The sequence below is a fragment of the Orbicella faveolata genome, unplaced genomic scaffold (assembly GCF_042242905.1).
Source record: "Orbicella faveolata isolate gen_17 unplaced genomic scaffold, um_ofav_v1 contig_13, whole genome shotgun sequence".
Taxonomy (NCBI): Eukaryota; Metazoa; Cnidaria; class Anthozoa; order Scleractinia; family Merulinidae; genus Orbicella; species Orbicella faveolata.
This window is the reverse complement of record NW_028301540.1, coordinates 23,302,199-23,316,900: the sequence shown is the minus strand read 5'-3', so window position 1 is coordinate 23,316,900 and position 14,702 is coordinate 23,302,199. Positions and strand designations below refer to the sequence as shown.

The 14,702-nt window shown below is 37.9% G+C and overlaps 1 long non-coding RNA gene across 1 annotated transcript; it reads left to right on the top strand.

Moving 5' to 3' along the window:
• The first annotated feature begins 5,679 nt into the window (after positions 1-5,679).
• On the top strand, positions 5,680-10,644 carry LOC149115670 (uncharacterized). The gene is made up of 2 exons (XR_016206244.1): positions 5,680-6,088; positions 8,910-10,644. It is a non-coding gene; the product is annotated as an uncharacterized LOC149115670 (long non-coding RNA).
• Positions 10,645-14,702: the final 4,058 nt, after the last annotated feature.

The window sequence follows — 14,702 nt, the reverse complement described above, 5'->3', positions numbered from 1 at the left end:
TTCTCTTTCCACTTTATCCTTTCTGTCAGCCTAGGAAGGTACTCCTTGGTAAAACGTCTCCAGAAGAAATTAGCCAGCGCTTGGGACTATAGCCACGTCGTTGTCTATTGATCTCTCTATATCTTCATAACTGGGATTCGCCCGCAACAGCAAGCTAGAAATGATTTGGGGGTAACGCTTTAATTTCCCCTGAATCATCGGACACATGAGTTATCGGTCGACTGTTTAGCATCCCTTCTGCTTAGACTAGTGCAGTTCTCAGCACTTCCGATCCTTGGAAACAGTCTTGTCTGACAGAGTTGTCTTCAGTATCTTCTTTATGCGCTGTACTAGTCTCTGCCACGCCCCTCCAAAGTGCGGGGCGTTCTAGTACTCACACAAGTGAACAAACAGCCGTACACTTTAACTTCACTGCGTCTTTCCTTAACCAGCTTAGGCCCCAAAAAAATCAACTCCATTGTTTCAGAACACCATTCCCGGCTCAATTATGCTCTCTGGTAGACTTCCTATTCCCTGCTCTTAAGGCGTTACTGTCTGGCAATAGCAGTAATTACACTTGAACTTCACGTTCTGCACCGCCTGACGACCATGGATGATCCAATACTACTGCTTAATTGATTGTGCAAGTGTTCAGTTGGCGGGTGGTGGTAGGCACGATGCATTTCCAAGACGATCAATTGTGCAAACTCATGGTGTGAGTCAATTATTCTGGGATGTCGTGTCTTTTATGGTAGGCATCTTCCACCAACAACCAAGAATTCGTCTTCCATCGTTGGATCCAGGGACTTAATTCTACTCTTTTTGTGGATCTCCTGGCTCAACTCCAGACACTATCTCTTCGCTGAATGACTCAACTTGCGCCCTCTTTACTAGAGAATTTTGAGTAGCTCTCAGTTCTCTCGACGTATGTGCTCCCAAACGTGCTTCCTTCTTACCTCTGGCATTGTTTGCGAGTCGCATCACATTAGCTGTGACTCTTCTTAGTTTGGTCCGTGACGGATACTTCTTCTTCTTCTGTAGAACTTAGTCCTCGAGTGATGTGATCTGTTCTCCAACAATGGCCAACCCATCCCACAACACCCATCCAACAACAGTGGTTCCCCCAATAGGGCACGTCCTCCTTTGATGGCAACTCCATTCCCAAGTGCACTGCTTTCAGCAATTGCAGCTCTATCGATGATGCCAGTTTCCAGTTTGACCCCCAGGACTTCGAAAAATGAACTATAAACTCTAAACAGGACAGTACCCGTAGACGAGCTGTTTGACGAGCTTATTAACTTTATTAAGAACATGTTCTTGGAACAAGGTTTACAATTTTCTTTATCGCTTAGTTTCTGTAGTGATATGGGACCAAAATGTTCAATTTAAAATTTCCTATTAGCACTGTTTTATAATAATAATAATAATAATAATAATAATAATAATAATAATAGACTTGTATAGCGCTATAACTAGACAAACATACTCAAAAGCGCTTTACATTAAGTTAAAATAAATGAATAAATGGAAATCACTAAACTTTAAAACTATTACAACAACTATGCCAAACTTTAAAACTATTTCCACAAGTCAAAAGCTTTCTTAAAAAGAAATGTTTTCAGTTGCTTTTTGAAAATGGCGAGGCTGCTACTTGTTCTTATAGTTAATGGCAGCGAGTTCCATAAAACAGGTGCAGCATGAGCAAAGGCCCGATCCCCAAGTGTAGAGTAGTTCACTTTTGGAACAACCAGAAGAGATTTTGCAGACGAACGAAGAGCGTAATTAGTAGCTGGTTTCAGGGATAAAAGATCATTTATGTAGGAAGGACTTTGGTTGTGTAGTGCCTTGTAAACAAGAAGAAGCAATTTAAACTGAACTCTAAATGATACTGGGAGCCAATGTAAGTCGATAAGAGCGGGTGTGATATGATCAAACTTCGCAATCCGAAAAATCACTCTAGCCGCGGCATTCTGAACTTTCTGTAAACGATCAATCTGGTATTTAGGTAGACCAAATAGAAGTGCATTGCAGTAATCAAGGTGCGAAGATACAAAGGCGTGGATCAGTGTCTTTGTGGATTGCGCGGTAAGGAATTTTCTGATCTGTCTTATGTTGTATAGTCCGCGAAAAGCCTTGCTACAAATCTTGCCAATGTGAACATTCATTCGCATATGAGCATCGAACCAGGCCCCAAGGTTCCGGACGCTTTCTAACGGTTTAATGACAGTGTCGCCAATGATAATAGAATCAATAGATGTTTTTTCAAGTTGTTGACAGGAGCCAATAATTAGAAATTCAGTTTTCGCGTCATTGATCATTAGACGATTACCAATAAACCAAGAGCGGACATCAGCGATGCACTTTTCAATGACAGAGACAGCGTTAGATTCCGAATGGATAGAACAAGGTCGGAAGGAAAGGTAAATCTGGGTGTCGTCAGCATAACCATGGACGGAAGGGAGGTGCTGTGAAACAATGTTAAAGAGACGGGAGACGTAGAGAGTAAATAAAATAGGGCCCATACAACTGCCCTGGGGGACTCCACAGTTCAGATTGAAGTCGTCAGAAGTCTTATCACCGACAAGTATGCGTTGTTTGCGACCAGACAGAAATGAGTCGAACCAATTTAAAGCAATTCCGACGACTCCAAAATCCTGTTGCAAAATATTGAGAAGAATGCAATGTTCAATGGTATCAAAAGCAGCACTTAGGTCCAGAAGTACGAGAAGTGTCACTTGCTTATTATCCATACTCATTAAGATGTCGTTTTGAACCTTCAATAGAGCAGTCTCTGTCGAGTGATACTTACGGAAGCCGGACTGGAATTTAGGAAGAGGGGCATTTTTCTCACAGTGGGCGAGAAGTTGTTGAAGTGCAGCCTTTTCCACTACCTTGGAAATGAATGGAAGATTACTGACTGGACGGAAATTCTTGTAGACCAAATCAAGTCCAGGTTTTTTCAATAGAGGGATGACAACAGCGGTTCTCCAATTTTCTGGAACGGAACCACTGAGAAGAGAGAGATTAACCATCTCAGTGATAGAGGGCGCTAATACATCAAGACAGGACTTCATGAGCCATGTAGGAAGAGGATCCAATCGACAAGAGGCATTAGAGGATTCTCGAACAATCTTACACACTTCTCCTATGGATAACGAAGAAAAATTCTCCAGATTCTCCTTCGGAGTGACAGGAACAAGTCGAGGCACTTGAACTTGAAACTTGTCAAGATTTTCCTTTATGGTTTCAATTTGTTTGAGGAAAAAGGTGCCAAATTCGTTTGCAAGCTTAGTGGGATCATCGTGCTCTGGAAGAGCCATCTCAAGTGGCTCCCTGGACAAAGAATTAACCACACGAAATAGCTTGCGAGAGTCACCCGCACACTGATCAATTAGGTTTGAGTAATAATTCACACGTGCAGATTTAAGAGATGCAGAGTACTGATTACGAACTCTATGGTAATTATTCCAGTCTCCAGGGAGGTCAGTTTTCAAGGCTTTCTTTTCAAGGCGACGACGTTTACGCTTGAGTTGTTTAATGTCATCATTAAACCACGGGATCTTTGGACGATTTTTTATAATCCTTGTCTTAAGCGGGGCATGCTTGTCCAAAATGTCATTAAGGGTCGTGTTAAAGCAGTCGGAGAGGGCATCAATGTTGTCCCAGTGTACGCTTGCACAAAGCATAGAAGAGGCAATATCATCTGAGAATTCGGCAATATCAATATTTTTGAGTTTACGAAAAGTCAGTTCTTTGCAAGATAAAGCTGGTCGCGGGAAACCAATAGGGCACTGAATAATAAAATGATCAGAGATGGGAAAAGTGGCTTTAGGAGAAGCAAGAACAACATCATCCGACGAACGAGTAATAATAAGATCCAAGGTATGACCCGATAGATGGGTTGGGCCGGATACGTGTTGCGAAAGACTGAACGTTTCCAAAGACTGAACGTTTTAAAGTGATTCTAGAACAATGTTATCAAATTTCTATTTTTCTCTTGATATAATTTTAAAATGATTTCAGGACAAGTTTCCAATTTTTATTACACTTACATTGAATAGCAATATTGGAACAAGGTTTTTAATTTTCCAATTCATCTGTTAACAATGTTTTCGAGTCACGCATTGAAGGAAAACGTTTATTTTTCGTTAGGTGCACTTGTTCACACATTTTCACTAATGATGTCAACAAAATTTCAAGTTTCAAGTTACTTCTCTTGTAATTGATTCAAGGTTATCATTATTGTAATTATAAGAGTATTATGTCATCACTGCATACTCATTACCTCATTCTCTCCATTACTCAGATTCCTCTGAATAACCATAATGGCAAACAGAATTTTGAAACAAAAAGGGGCTGACAAAAAATAACAGAGGGAAGAAATAAGGCTAGTACAATAATTCACTGGAAAAGTTGAAAATTTACATGGACATGTCAATTGTAATTTACAGTATGTAAATCTTGATTTACATTCTTTGTAAATTACAATTTACATGTTAGGGTTTTGTAAAATAAAATTACAGGAAATTTACAGCTTTTAGTACAGCATGTAAATGTTCTGTAAATAGTGATTTACATTGTCTTTGTCGACAATGATCATTCGAAGAACATGTAAAAACTTGTAAAATATTTTACGCACTTTTACAGTATCTGGCTTTGTAACAAACATGTAAATTGCTTTGCTAAACCATGTGAGGAACGTGTAAATAATTCAAGCGAATGCTGTAAAAAGTCTGGAAATGTTATGTTTGTAACCCTGTAAATACCATGTAAATGAAAAAAGGGGGCCTGTAAGAAACATGTAAAAACCATGTAAATGAAAAAAGGGGGCCTGTAAGAAACATGTAAAAACCATGTAAATGAAAAAGGGGGGGGGGGGGGGGGCTGTAAGAAACATGTAAAAAGCATGTAAATGAAAAAAGGGGGCCTGTAAGAAACATGTAAAAACAATGTAAATGAAAGAAAGGGAGCCTGTAAGAAACACGTAAAAACCATGTAAATGGAAAACCTAGAAGTTGCACGGGTGCGACACCGCACTAACGAAGCTGTCTTCTTGTGAACTTTCCGCGCATCCACAACGACAAAATAAAACTAGAATTGTTACTGCACATGCAGGCGTCCCAAGCTTACGTCTCTAGAAAAGAGAAAAATTAATTCTCGGACACGTACGTATTTATTCATGAAGGACCATGAAAGCGTCACGTGTTGAGTGAGTTCAAGACGGAAAGAGCCCTGGTGACCGAGTTTGAACTGACGCGGAGTTAGGTTAGGCAGGGAACCATAAGGAACACCCAACGACCGTTTCCTCTCGAATGCTTTTCAACGCTGTTTTAGGCTATCTGGTGTACTTTCAAAGCTCTGTAGGTTAATTTTAGGTTGCGCAAAAAAAATTTATCTGTTCGGTTATTCTAGAGGAGCTTGAGTATTCTCGAACTTATTAGGGCTTTTTTGTCCATTTCCCGAAAACGTTAGGTCTTATCGCCTTTCCGAAAATGATAGCCGACTTTTTTTCGGTACCCAAAATGACATTTTTAACAATCCGAAAACAACAAACATTAAACTTCTCAAATCGCGAAAGTTCGAGGTCACAGTTGTGCCCCTGAACCGCTGAGAATGAACGAAATATCATCGATTTAGAGCGTTAAATATTCCGAAAGATGCACATTCTACAAGTAAGATTAATACAACTAAGTCTGCCCTTGCATGTTCACTGTTTCTTTGTTTTTTGTTTTGTTTTGTTTTGTTTTGTTTTGTTTTGTTTTGTTTTGTTTTGTTTTGTTTTGTTTTGTTTTGTTTTGTTTTGGTGATTTCTACCGTTTTGTACTTTCATTGCCATCACTGTTATCCCAGTCCCTTTATAAGAGCATACCAGCCTTGTGATTGCCCGATCTCCAACAAGCAGGAATCAGCGGTCTTCATGTTAGGTACCAGGTTCTCTCGGTTCTCCCGCCATGTTTGGCAGTTCGTTGGAACTTGCATCGAACTCGAGCTCTGTTTTAGCGGGCCAAAATCCACTCTACCTTCGCTTCGTCACCATGCACGGTTTCAAGGCAAAGTTTACCGTTACCCAGAAGTTGAAGATAGCGATTACAGGCAACAAAAACAACAGGTAAGCAAGTTTTGCATAAATTGAACGAGTAGAGTAAAGTAACGTCAAGATACGTATACATTTCGTTTTGCCTTTGGTTGTGAATGTGTCATTATCAAGGAGAAGTTACATTGCTTGTGGAATCGACTTTGGTGATGTTTACCTGCCGTGCATAAAGAGCTTTATTATCTGTTATTATCTGTTCTCGATAACTGAGCATGAGCATGCGACATTTGTTATTGGCTTATATGCACCTCATGATTCTTTCTGACGCATGCTCTTGTAAGGTTATGTTGCCCTCTGATGTGAATGCTAGTAAGCTAAAATGTAATGTGCCATCTTCAGCAGAGAAATTTCTCTTATGCTAGAGTAAGTATTCTGAAGTTACTCAAGTGTCTACAGTTGTACCTACATGCAAGTTACAATATGCTGTTATACACAACTGTACATGGACATTGCACCCACTGGTGCTGATACTGTAGTAAGTTAAATGTTGTGGTATTTTCTTTCACAAAAAAAACACTATGATACTTTATGAAGAGGTATACATGTACCTCAAACTGTCGTGAAAACTACACGGGACTTGAAAAAAAGGAAGAGTAACTTGCCCAGGCAGGAAAATCTACTTGTCTTGGATGACACAGTACAGTCAATCGATTATTTCATAACAATCAATAGAAATTAGTCAATGATATCAGAAATCAATAAAAGGATTCGTCATGAGTCATCGATTGTGATCAAATTTTCAATAAGCATTATCAATTTTGCTGATACTAGCTTATCTTTTAAGCAACATTTAATAAGAAAGAAATGAACAAAAGATTTAAAGTGAAATATGAAATCATGAATACAACTGCATAAAAACATAACATTGTATCTCATAAACAGAATATTTTGCTGGCATACATGTATCAGGGACTATGTTTTGGGGGTTTTTGGTAGTGCCTTTGAAATCTACATAAAAAAAGTTACAATCAAACACTGTGTTGAGGGACAATTTTTCTACCGTGTAGGTGAACTAACAAAGAGAGACCAACTTTCAATTGATTCTCTAATGACTGATAAATTTGGTAAAATCAAACTGATAACTTGAAACTTTTCTAGCATGTGAGTACGAATTTCTTTCAATTGATCGATAGCACTGATAACACTTACATTAATGTCAATTTATTGATTTATATCAATTTATGGATTGATTTCAATCGATTACCTTACCCTGGGATGACCAGACAGCACTTTAGAGCCCTGTTACAGCTGTACATTTTACTTGTACGAAATTGGGCTCATACCAAATACATGTAGGTTTCATGTGTCATGCATCTGTTCATGCATCTGTTCATGCATCTGTAGCAGGGCAGGAAAAAAATTGTAAGTCACTTGCCCAGTGGGCCAGTCAATTTCAGTTTTCACTTGCCCCACTTAAATATTAGTTGCCAGTGTGGTGGCTAGTAAGGAAATCAGAGGACAAATGCGAATGAAGTACACTAAGTTTTGAAATGGAATGACTGGAAATTATCATTTATCAAGCTGGCATTTTTAGTCAGACTCACAAGACTACTGACGCTACATTGTAATTTCACTTGCCCACTGGGCCACTGAACTTCTATTTTCGCTTGCCCAAGAGCAAAATTTACTTGGCTGAGGAAATCAGACCTGGGTTTTTTCCTGCCTTGAGTAGATCACAGATAACATCAAAATGTGGTAAAAACAAAAAATAGTCACATAAGCCATTACTAGAGTGTGTCACAGAATCTGTGAATTTTTCAGGTGTGTGTCACTGATGTTTTTACCACATTTTGATGTCTTCTGTGATCTATTACTGAACAGATGCACAACAACATAGAATCTGTCTGCTTCGTAATACATAACAAAGAAACAAAAACAAACTTTTATGACATCATCTGTACCTTTGTCCACCAACAGAGCATAAGTGCACGTAAGAAACAATCAAATTGTGCCTGCAAATAACTTGACTTATTAGTTAAACATTGTTTGGTAGGAGTTTGATTTATTGTCCATGATTATTACAATGTAGGAGATAGTGAACATTGAATAGTTACTGCCATGGATTTTGAGTTTAGTTCTTCTACATCCTCTGACATTCAGTGCCTTCCAATCAGAGATGCAAATTTTTTGTCACACAGTAGCTACAGATGTAGATGTATGATCTGTTTGATTGATGAATATTCAGGGCTCAAAATAATGGCCGGTCAACGGGCAATGTCTGGCCAGAATGGTGACTTGACTGGCCAAAAACTTCACTCGCCGGTCATGTTGACCAGTCATGTCATGTTGAGACGGTCACGTTGTTCATTCTTGAATAAACAATCAAATCCCCAACTGTAAATCTGAGAGTTTTATCTCTTTTTTATCATGACCTCTAATGAAAACATACACCAATGCATACATGTATCTGTTCGAACGGCTAAAGACCATTCGCTTGCTGTTTGTCATGCGTTCAAGATCGATAGGAATGCCATTCGAACGACTAGGGTTAAATCTGTTCAGAAAAATATTAAGCCAATCTTTAAACGGTCTAGCAGTGACTGGAACAAACAAACTATATTTGTGGGTTTAATTTAGCTCACATTACGTGTACTTGATTTTTTCGTAAATATCTTGACCAGTCAGAAATGAGACATGACCGAGCTAAAATTACTTTGGCCGGTTAACATGACTGGCTACAGTCCGATTTCAAATGTCACGGTATAAATTGGAATGATAAGAAACAAAATAATAACTCCAGTGTAAAATTTGCTGATTGATATCATACACAGAATTTGCTGATTCATACTCAGACATAACTTATCTTATTTAACAAAATGTTTTATGTTACTTGTAGGATGAAGTAAAATTGAGAGTGCTCAATACATGCATACTCCTTGGCATTGATGCTTGATCAGGAAAAAATTAGCCACTGAGAAGTCTACAGTAACTATGACTCTATAAGGGGTCCGAGGTCCATTTCTTGAAGGCCCTGGAAACGTTTTGGGCCCATAAAGCCATCTTTAATTGAGCTGTGTCTAAAAACTAAGAGCTGTATATGCCTGAAACTAATAAGCGATTAAAACAGCTCTGTAAGCATAAGATTTCAGATTTTGGTAAGGCTTTCTGGGTGCGAAAACTTTTTGGGACCTTCGAGAAATGGGCCCCTGGTGCATTACAGTCTAACATGGTGACCTTCAACACTTTCTGGCATAAATTCAACCACTTTAAACATTATTTTCAATGCTTTGAAGTATCACCTACACTGTACCTGTGTTAGTGAATTAGCATTAAATTTGAATATCTTAGATTGCTAGGTTGATACTTATTGTTCAATACAGCAGCTATAAGATTTCATCATAAAAAGCAACAGCTATGTTTACATACATGTAGTACCAGAACAATAATTTATTAACTTATGATGTGTTATTGGAACTATGGTACTAGATAGGCCTTTCAATTTCAACAGGTCCCTATGAATTTTTTTTTTTTTTACAGTACAGTTTTTTTTTATCACAAAAAGAAAAAGTAAAATTTTGAATATTGTTTACAGTGAATGTTTTGTCAGGGGTCCAAAATGTTTGTCCTGTTTGGATTCTGTACAGTTTTGGAAAAAGAAGGAAACTGTGACTTTGTAAACATAGCCTAAAAGATGTCAGAAGCCTTGTTTTATGTTATGCAATGTAGTATTCCTTTGGCATGAATGTTTTTATGATGAATTTAAAATGTCAATCTCTATCTTGTGGTAAATGTTTTTTCTCCCTATTTTCTGTTATTTCAAAAGAACAATTCACTCTATGAAAAAAGTTGATCAATATTTCACACCTACATTGCAGTAATTTTCATAATAAGGTAAAGGTAAAGTCTGCATATGAGCCACGTGGCCCAACAGACTGGAGCTTATCCCACTTTCTGTAGCAGGAAGCGACTACATTTTGTAGGACTATTTCTACTCCCCCTGGATGAGATGCCAGTCCATTGCAGGGTTACCCCACCATTAAATTCGCTGGTACCCACTTATACACCTGGGAGGAGAGGCACTGAGAGTAATGTGTGTTGCCCAGCAACACAACAGAATGTACCTGCCTAGGGCTTGAACCCGGACTGCTCGATCAGGAGTTGAGCTCACTACATGTAACTACGAGGCCATCATGCCTCCCACATTATTCATAATAATTATTAAGGCTAATTTAATCCTACGTTAATTACTTTGTAAGAAAAAACAGTTTATTCATGCATTTTATGACAAAGGTATTATCATTATGTTACATTTGACTTTGTGAATTTAGTATATATTTAAGACAGGTATCCATTTGCAAACAATTTTAATTTAGTAATACGCCTAAATTGCAAAATTTTCACTCGTTGTAACTGACAACAGTATAGTTCTTAATCATTTTACTATTTATGAATTAAATAGAGTTGAATATGACATGGTTTTGCACAATCTTGAAAAGGTCTTGAATTTTAGTAGTCTTCTTGAACAGTGCTTGAATTTGGTTAAAGGAGCTCAGTCATGGTATTTTAAAATATTTTGGCCATGCACAAAATTACATTTAAGTCGTCTTGTTATGGATAGAAAGAAAAGAAAACATGTTTTATTTGTTGCAATGTGTACATTGTAAACCTTATTCGTGGCATATAAAAACTATTTGAATTTTACTGAGTTTGTTGTGATTGCAATAAATTTCTGATTCTGTATAAATTTGCATGTTTTGTACTATTATAATTAAGGTCAACAGATTTGATTACAATAAAACAGTACATTCCATGCATTTTTCTTCAAGTAATTATTTACAAGTTATTTATCGTACAGGGTTTCTGCCTCCCTTTTTCGATTTACATGTTATTTACAGGCTCCCTTTTTACATTTCCAGGTTATTTCCAGGCTCCCTTTTTTGATTTACATGTTATTTACAGGCTCTCTTTTTCAATTTACAGGTTATTTGCAGGCTCCCTTTTTCAATTTCCAGGTTATTTACAGGCTCCCTTTTTCAATTTCCAGGTTATTTACAGGCTCCCTTTTTCGATTTACATGTTATTTGCAGGTTCTCTTTTTCAATTTACAGGTTATTTACAGGCTCCCCTTTTCAATTTCCATGTTATTTGCAGGTTCCCTTTTTCGATTTCCATGTTATTTACAGGCTCTCTTTTTCCATTTACATGCTATTTACAGGCTCCCTTTTTCAATTTGCAAGTTATTTACAGCCTCCCTTTTTCGATTTACATGTTATTTACAGGCTCCCTTTTTCGATTTCCATGTTATTTACAGGCTCTCTTTTTCCATTTACATGTTATTTACAGGCTCCCTTTTTCGATTTACATGTTATTTACAGGCTCCCTTTTTCCATTTACATGTTATTTACAGGCTCCCTTTTATGAGTTACATGTTATTTACAGGGTCCCTGTTTCAATTTACATGTTCTTTATGGGCTCCTTTTTTGATTTCCATGTTATTTACAGACTCCCTTTTTCGATTTACACGTTATTTACAGGCTCCCTTTTTCGATTTACATGTTATTTACAGGCTCCTGTTTTCATTTTCCATGTTATTTACAGCCTCCCTTTTTTTATTTACATGTTGTTTACAGCCTCCCCTTTTTATTTACATGTTATTTACAGTATTATGGCAGCCTCCCTGTATTAAATTTACATGTTATTTACGGGTTTCCAGGTTGAATCGCAAGAAATTTACAGGCTATTTACAGTATTTGCAGGCACAGTTTACATGTTATTTACATGATCTTAGCCCTTTGCTTTGAAACATTTACAGTGTTTTCTTCATCATTTACATGTTTCACTTGAAATATTTACATGTTTTTTACATGAAACCTCCAAAACATGTAAAAGGGGAAAAATCATGTAAATTAATCTTTACAGTCTCTTTTTGATTATTTACATGTTAATTACATGTTATTTACATACTCTGTAAATTTTCAACTTTTCCAGTGATTTAAACAACACATTGTAGGTTACTGGGTTGAGACGCCCGGGTTTGGTAAAGGGAACGCGGAAAAGAAACCAGCAGTACTGAGCATCCTAGTTTAACGAAAGCGAACCCTTTCTGCACCATCCCAAGCAACGGGATTTATCATCTTGCGAACAATCTAGCACATAACAGTATTCGAAAGGCCGAGCCTAAAGCTTTGAGGTATCTCACCACAAGATACTCTTTAACTTGAGGGAGCGCCACGGGGCTAGAATAGTGCAAACGGCCAATATTGTTGAAAATAGCCCTAAATTTTCCCGGTAACGAGTCTACCGAGCCGGCAGCCAAACGCGAGGGGCAATTACAACCAACACGTGGACACGACTGAGTATGAACTACAGTTCTGCCGACATTGTCTTTGGTTATCAATAAGTTAACAATCTAGTCCAAAGTACGGGAAGAAGCGCACTTCTGAGGAGTTAAGGAAGTCAGGAACTCTAACCGTCGCCGTTCCAGGGCGGACTTCTGTCGCTGACAAGGCTTATTTCTCGACGTGTCAGCGAATTCCTGGAAACGTCTGGATATCCACAAATGATCTAACTGGTTATTAGGCTTCCCAGTTTGCACAAGACTTATCCGCGAACCCCCGGGGATACTCCCCTATAAGAGCTAAGTAGGTCTGTGCGGTCCCAAAGGGTATGGTTTTTCAGCGGTTTTGGTCATGAATAGGGTATTGATTTTGACCATTTTGGTAATAAAGGGGGTATGGTTTTGCCTTCTAGTCTTGATACGGGTATGCCTTTGAAAAGAAGTTACTTTTCATCATATTTATCGATAAGACCATCAACAAATCTGTTCGCAAGTCATTTTTAACATTGGCCTGAAGTAGGGAACTAATTAGAAGGTCTTATAATGCAAGTCTAAAACAGGGCATTGATATAAGGGTCAGGTAATAGATAGGGAAGGGGAAATCGCAGATTTTGGTCATAAATAAAGTAGGGGTTTTGCGAAGCTGGCCACACATCCCCACCCAATTTTTCTGGGAGTTTCCTTTCTCTCCAAAAAACGAAACTATTCGTACAAAATGTATGTCATCTGTATGTTCATTCTTATGAAAATCAAGTCATTTTCATGCAAAACGTTTTGCACGAGCACTCGTTCTGAAAAAGGAGCAAACGGCAACTCAAAAGTGAAAGGAAAGTCTGCATATGAGCCAAGAGGCCCATCAGGCCGTCTCTTCTCCCGTTTCTGTAGCATAAGCCGACTAGGAGTATTTCTACTACCCCCTGGATAGAATGCTATCGCAGGGATACCCCCAACCGTAAATTTGCCAGTACCTACTTACACACCTGATTGGAGAGAGGCACTATGAGAGTAAAGTATCTTTCCCAAGAACACATCACAATGTTCCCAGCCAGGCCTCGAACACAGACTACGCGAAATAGAAAAGAAATACAAAAATCAAACAACAGGTTGTTTACACAGACTGCTTACAAATTTTAAAATGAATAATAATTAATTTTGACTGGAACTTGAACATTGTTATTATATTAACTTGGACATGATGTAGTGTCAAAGAATAACACCAGTCAGTCCAAAATTAAAATTGAAATTATAAGAATCATTCCAGACAGTTTTGTTTCAATCTTGAACCTGAAGTAAAGGAGTGTTTTTATTTACAATTTATAAGGTTTTTTTTTTTTTTTTTTTTTTTTACTACATGTATATCTCTTTGTCCATGGGGAGGGGCAAGGGAAGTAACAAAGTTTTATACAAGGAGGGTTTACCCCAAGGTCAAAAGCCTATCATTTTACATAGTGTTTTTGACAAGAAAGGCTTCCCTTACACATACATCTAGCTTCTACCTTGAAACCCCTTTCACAAACCTAATGTGGCCTCACTAGACTTATTTCCTGGATAAATAATCAATTAATGTTTGAAATTCCTGTCCTGTTAAGTCTTATATTACCTCCAGCCTGAAAAGAGGGAAACCTTTAGTCAACTATAGGGAGAAGACCCCTAGCTTGGTGCGATAAAATAAATAAAAGTACTACATATTGTAGTGTATGCAACCGGCCACCATGCGTCCAGCTTATGTTTGACACAATTGAACAGCATCTCTCTCTCTCTCTCTCTCTCTCTCTCTCTCTCTCTCTCTCTCTCTCTCTCTCTCTCTCTCTCTCTCTCTCTCTCTCTCTCTCTCTCTCTCTCTCGCAAAAAGTAGATATACACAGTCTCTTGGACTTGATTTGCCCATCCATCACTAAAATATTTCAGAGTATATTTATTCGATCGCACATGTAGGTTGACTTAATTGCATACCATCTCTGGAGAAATTTTCACTCTGGTCGAACTGCATGGAATACAAAAGAAACGTAGTGTGAACGACCACAAAACTAAAAGACAAGGCAATTCGAATTTTGTACTTGAAGTATTTTAAAATGAGCTTACAAATTTCGAACTTCCGTCGGATACCAACACAGGCAGAATTTTAATGTGTGTATACAAAATAAGACAATAAAGAAACAATGAAACCAAACTTAACAAGAAATTAAACTTAACTTAGACTCCACCAGGAGAGAAAGCGAGTAGTATATTAAACCATCAAATTCTCTTGCCAAGAAAAAAAGCTACAAGATTAATTTCCCCCATATGCTAAATTAACACGATCTCACTTTCTGGCTTTGTCTTCCTGGGTTTCTTGTATCAGTTCTTTGACCT